This window comes from Palaemon carinicauda, chromosome 15 (genome assembly GCF_036898095.1).
Source record: "Palaemon carinicauda isolate YSFRI2023 chromosome 15, ASM3689809v2, whole genome shotgun sequence".
Classification (NCBI taxonomy): domain Eukaryota; kingdom Metazoa; phylum Arthropoda; class Malacostraca; order Decapoda; family Palaemonidae; genus Palaemon; species Palaemon carinicauda.
This window is the reverse complement of record NC_090739.1, coordinates 77,396,375-77,412,145: the sequence shown is the minus strand read 5'-3', so window position 1 is coordinate 77,412,145 and position 15,771 is coordinate 77,396,375. Positions and strand designations below refer to the sequence as shown.

Sequence of the window (15,771 nt, the reverse complement as noted above, 5' to 3'; positions counted from 1 at the left end):
GAGAGAGTCTCTCCTTCTTGGTCTTGTGCCCCGGAAGTCGAACCAGAGTGCTTGCAGACGGGCACTCATGCTGGTGTCTCCCCAGGATTTTCTCCTGGCGGGAGGATGTTGTACGCTGAGCAGCAGTCCTCTCACCACCAAAGCAGACACCCTTGCTTTCCTTCCTAGCATGTCGACCTTTTAGTGCTTAACAGCGGGCTCAGAAGCAACATTGTGTGAGTGTGTTGGAGTGCTCTAGCTATTTAGAGCTTCCTGGAGATCACGAGCATGCTCTCCTGGAACACCAATATAACTGTCATTTTTATGTGTGGGTCGCAAGGGCCTCGTTTAACCCTGAGCGCGGTCAATTACCTAAGCGTTCATGCCAGGTGCAGCTAACTATCCTTTCTCCCAAAGTAGGTGATAACTGTTTTGCTCTCTCATAGCTCGCCCCCTTATGGCGTGGGGTTGTTTGATGATGGGTGCATTATATTACCTCATGAAGAGGTAATGCACTCGCTACCTGTTTGTTCTAGCACACCTGTAACTCAGGTTGAAAGTGCATGCCTTCGTGCTGTTCGCTTGCATGTGAGAGGCATGGCTTTTCCAGTAGGTGGCTCGAGTTACTTTGGTGTGCACACATGCTGTGCGAGCTGCATCTCTGTTGCCCAAAAAGCAGAAGATCGTGCCTTCTCTTCCAGGAGAGGGAATATGTCGAGGCTTGTTGAGCATTTCGCTGCTCATCCTTTATGGGTACAATTGGGAATTGTCTCAATTAAGATAGAGAGGAAACAGAGACCTCTGGGACAAGTAATTTCTCCATAGGGAGATACGTTTCATCGTCGTATGCTCAGAGGTTTGTGATTTCCTATAGAGGTCTCTTATATTGACAATTTCAGATTTCAACATTTGAATTGGATCGAGGTCCCCTTCCATACAATGTCCAGTGGAGGAATACAGAGGTGGTTTCTTCCTCTAAGAAGTATCAACAGGAAATAGTAATACCGAAGGAGGTTCAAAGCATTTTAGCTTCTTTTACTGGGAAGTAACTTCCTCAAGGAAAAGTAAGAACTCCGCTATGACTCTAAAGAACTTGGCTTCCAGGTTAGTGGAAGGCTGAGACCCCGAGAGCTCCCTCTCTTATGACCCAAAATGCTGGGAAGGTTCCTTTTATGGCCCTTTCCCCCATAAGGACAAGCAAGGCTACGGTATTTCGCTCTTAACGACCCTCTCCGATACCGAATAATTCAGACACTTCTATCAGGGTACCACCCAACCAGCAGGTTCTAAAGCTCTTGATACCCAAGAAGGGGAATCAGAGTCTACCTTCCTGCAAATCTTGCAAACGTAAGGAAAGTAAATGGTCTCAGCAAAGCTCCTTTATCCCCTCCTAAGGGGAAGGCAGCCACTCTGTTGGACCCCTAGAGCAGACAGACCTCGTCTTGAGCTGCCATGGTCGATCTTGGCTGCCGAGGCACAGGATAATGTAGATAACCAGAATTTAGCTCTGATAGACTCATTTAGGATGGGAGGTTGTCTAAGATCATTTTGCCCCATTTGTGAGGCTGAGGAAGTACTACAAGGTTCAGGGTGCCAATCCTTCCCCCTTGCTTTACACCCAATAGTGTCAATTTTGGCTCTGGGCACTACAACAGACCATTTGACTTCTCAATTCATTGTCTTTTCAGCAGAAGATGCCCTGTTTATGGAGAAAATGGCAATAGTAACCCTCCAGGCCTCTTCCTGGATGGACCACTGGTAGGGTACAGTTGGCTGTTTCTTCAATACTGAAGATCTGTGGAACCCGTACAAACGGGAATATTTTAAGAACATCATCCTTACAGCTGCAAGGCAATGGAGTTCTTCTCACCATGCGACAAACTAATGGGCTAACTCGATTCCGAAGAGACAAGTTGCCGTGATCTCCAAATTTCAGAGGCAGGTTCTCTACTGAGCTCATCTCACCTCCTTCTCAAGGATGTTGAGGCAGTGGTTGAGAAGTGGAGGACGGCGAGTCAAACCTCCCTCCTCCACCAAACTGTAACATCTTGCCAACCCATAGCTTAGACTCTGGCTCCTTAGAAAGGTGCTCCTGTTGAGGACAGGCACACAAATCTTCTAAGGATGGTATCTGTTCCACCCAGAGAGTTGGGTAAATGCCCAACCGTAGCTAAAAGCAAGGTTACACCAAGGTGCAGTTATACCGACTAATCACGTGTGATAGTCCCCGGTGGTCCCGGCCTTCCCCCTCCCCGCCCGATGGCCAATCGGGGCGACGGGAGGGGGGAGACGAAACCGCCCGGTATGAATGAATGAGACTAAGTCATACCCCGTTGGTATACTCAGTCCTCAATATGTCGGAACGTTGATGGAAGACTGAGGTACAAGCATACTTGACCCGTAAATCATAACCAACAACCATCGAGTGAGAGGAAGGGTGTACACTGAAGGGGGGGGGATGGAATAGCCTCCCCAACTTGTTGGGAGGGGTAATGGTACCGGGAAATCGCCAGTGCGCAGTGGTAGACAGGGCTACCAACTGGAGATCCCCTCAATCATGACATGAAAATCCCAAAAATATGATCATAACGGAGTAAAGCAATAAACATAATATCAATGCACAAATACATAAAAATAATTAATGAATTAAAAGCGAAATCACGTAAGTAAGGTTAGGCATGCAGAAAAAATATGGCGAGAGAGGGACTTGGGCGAGTGGTAAGGGAGGAGCATGACGCCATCAGTAGATGGAAAGCAGGGGTACCAACCTAGTTACTGAAGCGGTAGATCGAACAGTAAAAACAACAAAATACGCGAGAGTCCCACTCGAACCAAACGTAAAACTAGGTGGAGCGTAATAAAACAAAAGGTTTTACTAATAATAAGTGAGATGGTCGATATTAAAGCTCCTAGAACTAGCGAAACAATCTCAATGGTGACGCTATCCACCAACATGCACGAATGCAGGCATACCAACATAACCTACTCCTGATGAAACGCTAACACCGATATCATAGGATAACATAAAATAAATGCTATATGAAAGCATAAAGTCGGTGTACTATATGAATATAAGGAAAAAATTCCTAAAGGTTCGAACGAATATTAAAGACGGACGAACTAACGAGACAAAGGGCAGAGGCGAAAGTAAGAACGGGGACGCCGCTCATATATAAACACTTCTCAATAATAAAAACAAAGATTACACTGCCCAATCTCGCTAACAACTCATGGATAAGGTACTTAACTTCGATGGGGTATCTTGGGAATCGGCCATCGAGAGAAAGTTGATGATAAATCCAATGAAAAACACGAGAATAAAATACTTGGACTTATATGAATCAGGTGCTTGAAAGGAGTGATGGGCAAGCGTGGGTTGAGTTAGTAGTACTGGTCTGCGAGGCAGGGGAGGTTGAACTGCACCTCACTATTGAGGGATTTCGAAGAGGAGAAGTCTAAATGGTACGAGACCTCTGGTATTTCGCCCCAGTCTATACCGACACCATTAGGTGAGCGAGCTAGTTCAACCTAGCATTCCTTTACATTTTTTCTCTGGTAATATTAGCAGTTATATTCCTTTGAAATGGTGCATAAGGAGCAATTTCACTGGGCGGCACAGGTCTCTCGCCCAGAAATAGATTTTTCCTTCGTCAAAATCCCTTTTTTGGATAAGGGAGGCAAAGGACGTGGGGTTCTCAAAGGCAAGCAAGGACAATGTCTCTACTAGAGGAGGCAATCCCCCCTGCAATACTACCTGTGGAGGGATACCTACAGTCCAGGTGGAAGCACGGGGGTGCGGAACATTGGACGGTAAACTTTCTGCGGGCAAGTTATCGCATCCCATTCAGCATCTCTTCCCCTCCCCTGATTTGTCCCTCTGTGAGGTCAATGCCCTTTGTGCAGGGATCAGTGAAGGTCAGTCCTTCGGGCAGAGGTCCTGGCCCTGGTAGAGAAGGGCGCTCTCCAGGAGGTCTGCAGTGGACCCCCAGGCTTCTTTAGTTGACTCTTTCTTGTCGAGAAGGTGTCTCAAGGCTGGAGACTAGTCATAGACCGTTGTCTTGAACGGATTCATGCGTCAGACCCTGTTTGAGATGGAGACGCAGCTACGGTAAGAGCAGTAGACTTCATAATTAAATTAGACCTCAAGGAAGTGCTCTTCTTCCAAATTATAATCCATCCTGCCTCAAGGAAGTACCTTCAGTTCATAATAGTGAAAAAGGTATACATTATGAGTTTTAGGTACTGACTGTGTTTCAGGCTATCTACAGATATGCAAGTCTTCACTAGGATCTGCACTATTGTCAGCCTGTGCTCATGGCAACAGGATGCGTCTATTGCATTGCCTGGATGTCTGGCTAATTTTATTGGACTCGGCGGAAACCTTCCTCCTCCGTTGGGACAGACTTCTTGCAACGAGAGAAGTAGGATCTTAAGCCCAAACAGAACCTAGTATACTTGCATAAACAAATTGTGAGAGGTTGCACTTGTTTTTACAACAAACCTCTCTGCAGGTTCTGCAATGGAAAAAAACTGCTGGGACACTTGGCTTCTCTTGAACGCCTAGTTCTGAACAGTCGCCTTTGCATTTGCTTCCTTTAATGGCAGCTAAAGTCCCATTGGTTGCAGAACAGGGGTCTTCCTGAAAGGATGATTCTTATTGAGGAGGAACAAAAGTAAGATTTGAGGTTGTTGCTCTCTGCCACTAATCTCCTCAGAGGCACAGACTTAGACTGGCCCCTCCTCCGGAACCCATGCTGTTAACGCACACATCAAAGGAAGGGTGTAGGGCACACCTGGTCCAACATGTGTTGTCAGAACAGTGGTCCGATTCAGAACGCAAGTGTCAAATCAACTTGTTAGAGCTGAAGGCAACCTTTCTCACTCTCCAACACTTTAAACCACTCCATGCAGGTCAATCGGTTGTGTTGATGTGTGTGACAACATAACCGTAGTAGCATGTCTAAATGGAGAAAGTACTATTAATTATCAGAGCACCTCTGCCTTCTGGCTGTACAAATCCTGTATTTGTTGGAAAACAATGTGATTGCCCTGTCAGCCTACTATATCCCTGGCAAGAATAACATTATGGCAGACAAACTGAGCAGGAGGGCTTGAATAGTTGGATTCGAATGGTTTTTTAACCCTTGGATAGCGAACATGATAATGACTCAATTGGGTTTGCCAATGATAACTTCTTTGCGACGTCTCTCAACCGGAAACTTCCAGTATACCACTCTCTAGTTCAAGATCTGGAAACGGCAAGCGAGGATGCCTTCCAACATTGGTGGAACAATTTGGATGTCTACACATTTCCCTCTTTCTGACTGCTGAGAAAAGTTCTCAAGAGGGTTAGATTGATTCACATCCTCAACATAACCTTAATAGCTCCACTATGGCCGCCAATCGAATGGTACCTGTACCTTCTGCTGCTTCTTTCGGAGGTTCCAAGGGAGTTACTTCCCTTTAACGACCTTCTGCAATAATCTTACGCCCAGGTCTTCTACAATTCAGTGGAGTCATTATATCTTCATGCTTTGAGGTTATCTGGAATCTCCTCACACAGAGAGGATTTTCACAATAGACTGTGAAATAGATGTCTGGGTACCTCAGGAGGTCATACTCCTCATTTTATCAAATAAAATGATCCCTCTTTTGTAGCTGGTGTTGTGGAAGGAGTGTTTGTCCCCTCGGAGCCACTATACCCCTGATAGCCAAATATTTACTATATCTTTGAGAGGAAAAAACTGTTCAGTGTCAGCGGTGAAAGTTTATCTCTCAGCATTGAGCCAGGTCTTTAGGCTGAAAGGAGTTGACATTTAGGCTGCAGTAGAACTGTTGATGGTCTTACAAAGTTTTGAACAGGCCTTCCCTACGTCAGAAGTGAGACCATCACCCTGGAGTGTGACTAAAGTTGTCCGTTCCTTAAAAGAGGCTATGTACGAGCCACTGTAATCTTACGCTGAAAACAATCTTTTTACTCGCTCTGGCCTCAGCCAAATGGGTTAGCAAGTTTCATGGTCTCTCCTATGACATAGTCTATTCAAATAGATGGGGGCAGGTCTCATTCTCCTTTGTCGATGAGTGTATCACTAAGACCCAAAATCCATCCTTACTCAATCCCAGGTTCACAAACTTTCAGATTTTTAGTCTTAGGGAAGTAACTGATGACTGATTGTCTGCTATTGTATCCTGTGTGAGCGCTAAGGTATTGTTTCAAACATACATGTCGAGCTCGTCCTCATATAAAGCATCTATTTGTCAGACCCAGGAAGGTGTAGAAGGTGACCAAAAACAATCTCTGCATAGATCAAAGAGGTCATTGACCTGGTGGCAATATGTCATCTTCCTCTTGAAGGGGGACACGGCTCAGAATAATGTGAAAGGAGTAAGCATGTCCATGACGTTGAGAAAGAATCTTTCTATGACAGGTTCTTCAAGCAGGTGTCTAAAAAAGACAGACAACCCTCACAGCCCATTACTAGCTGGACTTAATCCACTGGTCACTAGATGTAGTTTCGCTTGGGCCTGTTGTAGCTGCACAGCAATTGGTTTAGCTACCTGAGCTCCTCTTACAGAACAATTAGCAGCTGATCAAGGGCAGAGGTTAGTTTTAATCTGGGGTTAATATTAGAATGACTGGCCTTTTCTTCTTTTTTTTTTCACCTTCCCCTCTCTTGGGTTACAGCTTACGACATCCTGTTAACTGGATTTGATCTGTCTGCAGAAGCCCCATGTAGCATACAGCTATTTAATACTACATAGTTTAAAGAAGTGTGGGTCCACACTTCTTACAAGGGGAGTGTGGAAATGTTCAATTAATGCATTATCTCATGTGTGTTATACCAGAAACCTTTTACTTGAGTTTATTTTAGCTCATTAGCCTCTTGACATGGGCCATTGACCTGCTGGCAGTGCTATGTCAGTGGATAATAATGAGTGAGGATCCTTCATTCTATGCGCATCATTATGCTCAAGTTTGGAGATGCTTAGTAAATGTTCCAGCCAGTTGGTAAGGGAACTTACCCCATCTTAAGGATGAGTCTCCCATGTAAAGAAGGAATGTTTGTATTTGTACGGGAACAAATAACAAATTTGGAAGTAATTTATATGTTTCCTAACTATGCAAACCTTAATTCTTTACACAACTTCACCTACCGACACCTACCCCTGTAAGTCCTGTCTGCAATCAAAGTTAGTGATCCAGTGAGAGATGGGTGGCAGTGCTTCCTCACTTCCAACTGGAAACAACCAGTCGATTGTCAACATCCCGTTAAAAGATTTAACTGCCGTGTTCCAACTTCACTGAAATCGTACTCATATGTAAAGAACTCAGGATTGTATCGTTAATTACTTCCAATCTTGTCATTTTTTCTTTTGAACACTGTTTGAGATGGAAAATTGAAGGAATATGATTCTATCTTTGATTGTCTTCTCGCCATTAAGGCTAAGATACAAAAAGATGATAGAAAGGCCTCTTTTGTTCTTGTTGGTGATTTCAACGCTCATCATAGGGATTGGTTGAATTCTATTTTTCCTACTTATTGCCATGTTTTAAGAGCTTTGTCCTAGAAATAAGCTTGTTGCAGATTCAGAGGATGCTACTCTCTTTGGATAAATTCCATCTCCTGAATGTAGATCTAGAATTGCAGATTCTCTTAATAGAGATCTAGTAAAATTTAGTGCATGTTGCAAGTTATGGGGCATGAAGTTGAATCCTAACAAAACTCAAAGTATGAATGTAAATAGGTCGAGGACAGTGGCTCCTCAACATCCAGATCTCAGCATTGATAATGTTTCTTTAACTCTATATGACTCCTTTAGAATTTCAAGTGGGATTTTTTTTTTTTTATAGAAAATCACTTTTGAGAAACACATCCAGTCTGTTTCTTCTTCAATTGCAAATAAATGGCTTATTGAGAAAGTCTTTAGATTTTTGGTGATCAATCTATTCTGAAGAATGGTTTCAATTCTCTCATTTTGCATAGTTTTGAGTATTGCTCTCCTGTCTGGTCTTTAGTTGTTGAATCTCTTCGTAATTTGTTGAAAAATAACTTGGTCTTTTAAATTTCTTTTTTCTGATTTAGATATTAATCTCTGGCACCATCATTCAGTTAGTTTAATATGTGTGTTGCAGAAGATTTTTCCTAATTCTGACCATCCTTTGAATTTGGATCTTCCCAGACAGTACCATCCTGGACATAATACTAGGTATGCAGTTAATTCTTTCAGTCGTGCCTTTTCCATCATAAGGCTCAGTACTACATAGTATTCTAGAAGTTTCATTTCCACTATGACCAGATTGTGAAATGCTCTCCCTAATTAGGCAGTTGAATAGTTGGATCTTCAGAAGTTCTGACTTGCAGGAAATGTTATTTATGTTTAAACAGCTGACACAAATCTCTCCATAGTTTATATATGAAAAATCTATTTTAATGTTGTTTATATTAATTATTCATTACTTCTCATGTAGTTTATTCATTTCCTAATTTCCTGTTTTTCCAACTTAGGTTGTAGCTTGGCTAATATTAATATTAATATATCACCTTTTTATTCAGTTCTTTTGTGAAATACTTTGGGCTATTTTTGCAGCTGCTTATTTTCTTAAGGCTCCTTTTTCAACATTTTATGTAAAAGTAGTCTGTTGTTGATATTTTGATCAAGCATAGAAACACTGGTGAGGCTGTTGATGTTGACTTTGGCCATTACATAGCCCAAATGTATGATTTCTTCAACATGTTATCTGAAGTTTTTTTTTTTCGGGGGGGGGGGGGGGGGGGGGGGGAGCGTGGTTTGTCAAGTGACCTTCATGGAATTCACCTAGCAAATATTTCTCTCCAGAGATTTTTGCCACGGTTAGATTCTAGATAAACTGAAAGAAATACAGAAACCAGTCAACTACAAGATTACCATTCATTGTGAAAAGTATCACACATTGATTGATAGGTTATATGTTTTACTGTCTTATAATGGAGTTATAGATAAGAAGATTGTTTACATATGATTGTCATTCTTTGAAGATAAAATTCCTTTATGATTTATTTGAAATTTACATATGTAATTTCTTGGTATGGAATAGTATCTTATGTACTTCACATGAGTGTTACATACTTTTAGAAATATCTAATCCTCTTTTATCATATGATAAGATATCAACTGGCATCAACGAGATAATGTCCATTGTTAAAACAAATGAAGTGAAATTTGTTCAACTTATCTTTTGTGAATGAAGTTGTGATACTCTTGTTATTGATTAAGTAATTATACTCTCATCCCTTTATTAGTTAATGATGAGAAACTGTTAAGAAACATGAATGACAAAATCCCATTCACCAACTTACTTTATAGAACTTTATTGGCTGAGCATATTATTATCATTATCACTTGCTAAGTTACAACCTTAGTTGGAAAAGCAGGATGCTATAAGGCCAGGGACCCCAACAGGGAAATTAGCCCAGTGAGGAAAGGAAAAAAGAAAAAATAAAATATTTTAAGAACAGGAATAACATTACAATAAATTTTTCAATATTAATCTTACCCGATAATCATGTAGCTGTCAACTCTGTTGCCGACAGAAATCTACGGTCGGGATATGCCAGCGATCGCTATACAGGTGGGGGTGAACACAACAGCGCCATCTGTGGTCAGGTACTCCAGTACTTCTTGTCAACACCACCTCAATTTTTCCTCTGTCGTGCCTCCGGCTAGACCTACATGGATACGCTGTTGATTCTGGAGTTATTGCTCACGATTTGGTGATGTATTTGCTCTAGAGTTTAGCCTTCGCTATTCAGGAAGCTTTATCATTAGCTTAGCAAGTTTTTGGAATTAATTTGATTTAATTTTTGATTTAATTTTGGTGACGAAGAGAGTATGAACTCTCTTTCACTTTTAATGGCCGACCCTTCCCTTAGACGGAAGTGTTGGTGTCGAAGAGAGTATAGACTCTCTTTCTTAATTTTGCTTAACAAAAGTTATAGATTTATTTTATATCTCTCCGCCTTTTATAGGCCTCTTCGATTAACTTCCTTTTATTATAAACTTATTAAAATTAATTTTTATATTTGTTTATATTCGACCTTTCCTAATAGTAGGCGGTCTTTTCTTGGAACCGAAGTTAATTAACATTGAGCCCGTCATTTCGTTTTTACCTGTTAACATATTATGCTATTTTAATGTTTTTGAAAGAATTTCTTTGATAGTCTCGTACTGTTTTCAAAGTTGAACTAACGTTTTGTTTTGTCTCTGCAGTTGTTGACGTTCAGAACGTTCAACTTGCGCTCTATCGTTACGATAGAGAGAGAGTATTCACGGTGTCACGTTGCAGTAAGAGTAAACCGATTCTAGCGTTTTGTTCATTCTTTCTTAGCTTAAATGGTTTTAATTTTAATAAAGGAACTTTTTATTTGGGAAATCTTTCAGTTTTTTTCCTTTAACAATAATATGTTTTAACGATATACAGTATATAATTGGGCTCATCTCTCAGGTTCTAAGTCAAGAGAGAGAGAGAGAGAGATAGAGACGGAGGGAGAGAGAGGAGGATAAACGTTTCGTTCAAGCGGGTAACGTTGTTATCGTTTTTGCTCTTCTCCCTAGTCTCTTTAGGGGAAGAAGGTAAACGTTTCTAGAGTTTTATTCTTGTTCCCAGGCTTTATGCGGTGAGAGATTTTAAACGTAGTTTATTTGATCTAGTGTTTAGTCTCTTTTCCAGCCACTGAATTATTTATCTTTCATTATGTTTTTCTGTTACATTGTAATACTGTTTTCGCAATTACTATCTTTTAATGAAGGATAGAATTGCGTGTTTCAGGTACAAACCACTTAAAGTTTCGAGTTCAGTGAAATAAGTGCAAACAGAAAATCAAAAGTGATAAAGTGATAAGCGCAAAGTGTTACAGTGTTGCGTTCGAGGGTTCGTCTGTTCGTGCCAGTTGTTCGCCTAGTCTGGGACCTCTTACAAGCTCCCAAGCCAGGGGAGAAGTAACGTCGAAGGACTTATGGGTTCATCAGGCCTTGATCGACGAACAGACGTTTCCCTCCGTGGTTTCGGGTGTAACCAACTCACGTAGCCGACGTGATCACCCCACCCACACAAAGACGAGAGAGCCCATTTATTCCTCGTCTGCGGAAGAGGTTTCTCGCAGAAACCATGGACCAAATCTTGCAGCTTTTAAGTGCAAGTCGGTCCCTTCCGCGCAAGTCCAACTCCTAGGTGGAGCCATCAGTTCGGACTTGCTGCAGTACGACAACTGCACACCTCCCAGAGAGGCAAGGTGTTACCGCAACAGGCAGTAACTCCGTCTGTTGCCGCACCAGCTGTTTTAGACCCTCAGTCTCAACGGACAGTAGCTCCGTTTGTTGTTGTCTTTCTTAGACTCTAGTGGTCTATGCTGCAGACAATGCAGTCTCAGCTTGCGGTGTTGATGCAGGAGTTTCAGGCAGAGAAGGTTAGCACACCTCCTCCTGCGAGCGCTCCTCCACCTCTGCGCAGTCCACCCTGCCAGACGTATGATGTTGAGGCTCCTCCTGCCTCCATGCGTGAGCTGCCGCATTGGGAGTTGCCAGGTACCAGCGCTATGCAGCAACCTCCACTTTCCTTGAGGCAGGAGCCTCTTGCTATGCGGCAACCTCCTCAACCCTTGAGGCAGGAGCCTCAACTCTTGAGGCAAGAGCCTCAACTCTTGAGGCAAGAACCTCAACTCTTGAGGCAAGAACCTCAACTCTTGAGGCAAGAGCCTCAACTCTTGAGGCAAGAGCCTCAACTCACCTCCTCTTCCCTTGAGGCAGGAGCCTCATGCGTTGCGGCAACCTCCTCAACCCTTGAGGCAGGAGCCTCAACTCTTGAGGCAAGAGCCTCAACTCTTGAGGCAAGAACCTCAAATCTTGAGGCAAGAGCCTCAACTCTTGAGGCAAGAACCTCAACTCTTGAGGCAAGAGCCTCAACTCTTGAGGCAAGAGCCTCAACTCTTGAGGCAAGAGCCTCAACTCTTGAGGCAAGAGCCTCAACTCTTGAGGCAAGAGCCTCAACTCACCTCCTCTTCCCTTGAGGCAGGAGCCTCATGCGTTGCGGCAACCTCTTCCATCCTTGAGGCAGCAGCCTCATGCGTTGCAGCAACCTCCACCATCCTTGAGGCAGCAGCCTCAGGCTATGCGGCATCCTCCTCAACCCATGAGGCAGGAGCCTCATGCTATGAGGAGCCTCATGCTATGCGGCATCCTCCTCAACCCATGAGGCAGGACCTCATGCTATGAGGAGCCTCATGCTATGCGGCATCCTCCTCAACCCATGAGGCAGGAGCCTCATGCTATGCGGCAACCTCCTCTACCCATGAGGCAGGAGCCTCATGCTATGCGGCATCCTTCTCAACCCATGAGGCAGGAGCCTCATGCTATGCGGCATCCTCCTCAACCCATGAGGCAGGAGTCTCATGCTATGAGGAGCCTCATGCTATGCGGCATCCTCCTCAAACCATGAGGCAGGAGCCTCATGCTATGCGGCAACCGCCTCAACCCATGAGGCAGGAGCCTCATACTATGCGGCATCCTCCTCAACGCATGCGGCATGAGCCTCATCCCTTGCAGCATGAGCCTCATCCCATGCAGCATGAGCCTCATACCATGCAGCATGAGCCTCATCCCATGCAGCATGAGCCTCTTCCCATGCAGCATAAGCCGCACGCCATGCAACATGCTCTGCTTACCTTACAGCATGCTCTACATACAGCATGCTCTGCATACAGCATGCTCTGCATACCTTACCGCATGCTCCTCAGTCACACATCTTTGGTTGTTGCCAACTCACTAGACTGTCAAGCAGTTTCATAACGTTGCCTTCTAGTCTGCTGCTTTTGCACCAGTGAAACCCTCACTGAGAGAACTTAGCTTTTCTCGGATATGGTTCCTGTAGATGAGAAAGTGCTATTCTCCCTCCTTCTGATATTCCCTTGAGGACTCTGTCATTTGGAGAGGAGCCTTTAGCTGCTTAGCCTCCTATGGACTTTTATTTAAGCATAACATGCTTCCAGGGAGGGTAATGGTTCCACTTCAGTCGCTAATCCCGTCTGTTACCACACCTACTCCCATAGACCTTGAGCTTTGTTGCAAGACATGCAGTCCAAGCTTAGTCCTTGTTAGAGGATTTTTTTTTTTTGTTTACGGAGTCAGTGTGTCACTGGGAAGACGTTCAACAACCAGCAGAAGTGACTTGTTGTGACGCAGTGCGGCAACCTCAGCAACCCGATAAGGAGTTGTCTGTACGACCCAGACAGTCTAGACAGCTTCGGGTTGTCGCTGTACTTCCTCGCTTCCCCATGGTTGACAGTTCACAGACTGTGCAGCAGTACCATGATCTTGTGTCCGGCTCCGTCAGACGACTAGCTTTTAAGAGCTCCCACAAGTCGTCGCTGTCTGGAGATTCTCAGTTGGACTATGGATCTGACCAAGGAACTGGGCCTCCTGGTCAATTTTGAGGAGTCCCAGCTCGTCCCATCCCAGACCATTGTCTACCTGGGTATGGATCTTCAGAGTCGAGCTTTTCGGGCTTTTCCGTCGGCCCCAAGGATCTACTAAGCCCTAGAATGCATCCAGAGCATGCTGAGAAGGAACCGATGCTCAGTCAGGTAGTGGATGAGTCTAACAGGGACACTTTCATCGCTGGCCCTGTTCATCGAGTTAGGGAGACGCCACCTCCTCCCCCTTCAGTATCATCTAGCGGCTCACTGGATAAAGGACATGACGCTAGAGACGGTCTCAGTTCCTGTTTCCGAAGAGAGGAGGTCTACTCTCACGTGGTGAAAGAACAGCTTTCTTCTCAAGGAAGTCTACCTTTGGCTGTTCAGAAACCCGACCGCCGTCTCTTCTCTGACGCATCAGACACGGGCTGGGGTGCGACTTTGGACGGACAGGAATGCTCGGGAACATGGAATCAGGAGCTAAGGACACTTCACATCTATTGCAAGGAGCTGTTGGCAGTTCATCTGGCCTTGATAAACTTCAAGTCCCTCCAGCTTAACAAGGTGGTGGCGGTGGACTCTGACAACACCACAGCCTTGGCTTACATCTCCAAGCAGGGAGGGACTCATTCGTGGAAGTTGTTCTAGATCGCAAGGGACCTCCTCATCTGGTCAAAAGATCGAAAGCTCACGCTGGTAACGAGGTTCATTCAGGGCGATATGAATGTCATGGCAGATCGCCTTAGCCGGAAGGGTCAGGTCATCCCCACAGAGTGGACCCTTCACAAGAATGTTTGCAGCAGACTTTGGGCCCTGTGGGGTCAGCCAACCATAGATCTGTTCGCTACCTCGATAACCTAGAGGCTCCCGTTGTATTGTTCTCCGATTCCAGACCCAGCAGCAGTTCACGTGGATGCTTTTCTGCTGGATTGGTCCCATCTCGACCTGTATGCATTCCCGCCGTTCAAGATTGTCAACAGGGTACTTCAGAAGTTCGCCTCTCGCAAAGGGACACAGCTGACGTTGGTTGGCTCCGCTCTGGCCCGCGAGAGAATGGTTCATAGAGGTACTGCAATGGCTGGTCGACATTCCCAGGACTCTTCCTCTAGGAGTGGACCTTCTACGTCTACCTCACGTAAAGAAGGTACACCCAAACCTCCACGCTCTTCGTCTGACTGCCTTCAGACTTTCGAAAGACTCTCAAGGGCTAGGGGCTTTTCGAAGGAGGCAGCCAGAGCGATTGCCAGAGCAAGGAGGACATCCACTCTCAGAGTCTATCAGTCTAAAGGGGAAGTCTTCCGAAGCTGGTACAAGGCCAATGCAGTTTCCTCAACCAGTACCACTGTAACCCAGATTGCTGACTTCCTGTTACATCTAAGGAACGTAAGATCCCTTTCAGCTCCTACGATTAAGGGTTACAGAAGTATGTTGGCAGCGGTTTTCCGCCACACAAGCTTGGATCTTTCCACCAACAAAGATCTACAGGACCTCCTTAGGTCTTTTGAGACCTCAAAGGAACGTCGGTTGTCCACTCCAGGCTGGAATCTAGACGTGGTCCTAAGGTTCCTTATGTCATCAAGATTTGAACCTCTCCAATCAGCCTCTTTTAAGGACCTCACATTAAAAACTCTTTTCCTCGTGTGCTTGACAACAGCTAAAAGAGTAAGTGAGATCCACGCCTTCAGCAGGAACATAGTTTTCACATCTGAAACGGCTACATGTTCCTTGCAGCTCGGTTTTTTGCTAAACGAGCTTCTTTCACGTCCTTGGCCTAAGTCGTTCGAGATCCCAAGCCTGTCCAACTTGGTGGGGGACGAACTGGAGAGAGTACTTTGCCCAGTTAGAGCTCTTAGGTACTATCTAAAAAGGTCATAACCTTTACGAGGACAATCAGAAGCCTTATGGTGTGATATCAAGAAGCCTTCTCTTCCAAGGTCTAAGAACTCAGTTTCTTACCTATTCAGGCTCCTGATTAGGGAAGCACATTCTCATCTGAAGGAAGAAAACCTTGCTTTGCTGAAGGTAAGGACACATGAAGTGAGAGCTGTGGCTACTTCAGTGGCCTTCAAACAGAACCGTTCTCTGCAGAGTGTTATGGATGCAACCTATTGGAGAAGCAAGTCAGTGTTCGCATCATTCTATCTCAAAGATGTCCAGTCTCTTTACGAGAACTGCTACACCCTGGGACCATTCGTAGCAACGAATGCAGTAGTAGGCGGGGGCTCAGCCACTACATTCCCATAATCCCATAACCCTTTTAACCTTTCTCTTGAATACTTTTTATGGGTTGTACGGTCGGCTAAGAAGCCTTCCACATCCTTGTTGATTTGGCGGGGGGTCAATT

General features: G+C 44.6%; 1 protein-coding gene across 2 annotated transcripts in view; it reads left to right on the top strand.

The window, feature by feature from the left end:
* The window catches only part of Ire1 (serine/threonine-protein kinase/endoribonuclease Ire1), a 388,825-nt gene that overhangs the window by 172,066 nt on the left and 200,988 nt on the right, over window positions 1-15,771 (top strand). The gene's annotated exons all lie outside the window — the stretch shown is intronic.